This window comes from Pteropus medius, unplaced genomic scaffold, assembly GCF_902729225.1.
Source record: "Pteropus medius unplaced genomic scaffold, Ma_sr-lr_union100, whole genome shotgun sequence".
NCBI lineage: Eukaryota > Metazoa > Chordata > Mammalia > Chiroptera > Pteropodidae > Pteropus > Pteropus medius.
In genome coordinates this window covers 21,353,256-21,354,494 of record NW_024344378.1, presented here as the reverse complement: position 1 = coordinate 21,354,494, position 1,239 = coordinate 21,353,256, and the positions used below count along the sequence as shown (strand labels likewise).

At 35.6% G+C, this 1,239-nt stretch overlaps 1 pseudogene; it reads left to right on the top strand.

The window, feature by feature from the left end:
• Positions 1-242: 242 nt before the first annotated feature.
• On the top strand, positions 243-361 carry LOC120610010 (uncharacterized; annotated as a pseudogene).
• The last annotated feature ends 878 nt before the right edge of the window (positions 362-1,239 follow it).

Here is a 1,239-nt window from a genome sequence, read left to right as displayed (position 1 = left end):
ACTGTACTCCCCCTGCTAGAACTTCCAAACAAGCTCTCAAAAGAATCAAATCATACTACTACAAAAAATCACTAATTCACAAAGGAAGGCAATAGAGGAAGAAAGGAACAAAGAAACTACAGAAAAAAATTGACAAAATGGCAATAGTAAGTCCTTATCTATCAATAATTATTCTAAATGTAAATAGATTAAGTTCTCCAATCAAAAGACATCAAGACTGAATAAATTTTTTAAAAGACCCTGTCTACAGCCATGCCACTCTGAACAAGCCCGATCTCGTCTGATCTCGGAAGCTAAGCAGGGTTGGGCCTGCTTAGTACTTGGATGGGAGACTTCCTAGGAAGATCAGGTGATGCGGGAGTAAAAAATTAAAAAAAAAAAAAACCTTAAGAGATTGTAAGCTGACAAGGTCCTTATAATCTATGAGGTCAACCAAGGGTTGCCTCGCCTAAAAAAAAAAAAAGAGACTCAACTATATACGACTGAAAAGAGATTTTTAGTTTTAAAGACAATCATAGGCTGAACGTGAAGAAATGGAAAAGGACATTCCATGCAAGCAGAAACCGAAAGAGAGGAGAGGCAGATATATCAGGCAAAAGCTGAAACAAGAGACAAAGAAGGTCATTATATGATGATAAATGGGTCAATTCATCAAGAGATACAGCAATTATAAATACATATGCACCCAACATCAGAGTAACTAAATATATTATGCAGTTATTAAAAGATTTGAAGGCAAAAACAGACAGCAAAACAATAATAGCCAAACTCGTAGAATGTACAACACCAAGAGTGAATCCTAAAAAAAAAAGAGTGAATCCTAATATAAACTATGGACTTTGGGTGATTATGATGTATCACTATAGGTTCTTCAACTGTAACAAACATTACACTGTAGTGGAGGATATTGATAATAGAAGAGTCTGTACATATGTGAGGAAGGGGTCGTATGAGAATCTCTGTACCTTCCTCTCAATTTTTTTGTGAACCTAAAGCTGCTCTAAAAAATAAAATCAATTTAAAAAGTGAAATTTTAACCAAGATCAAATTCTGCATTGTAAAGAATGGAGAAACAAAATAAGACTGGACTCAGAGAATTAGTATTGAAAAAGCCAAGGCTGGAGGAGTTTGGAGAAACATGGCAGAGTGAGAGACGTCCCCAGATCTCTCCCCTTAAAACAACAATAATCTGAACATCTAAAACTCAACAAAAAACAGCCAAACTGCACAGCAGCACGT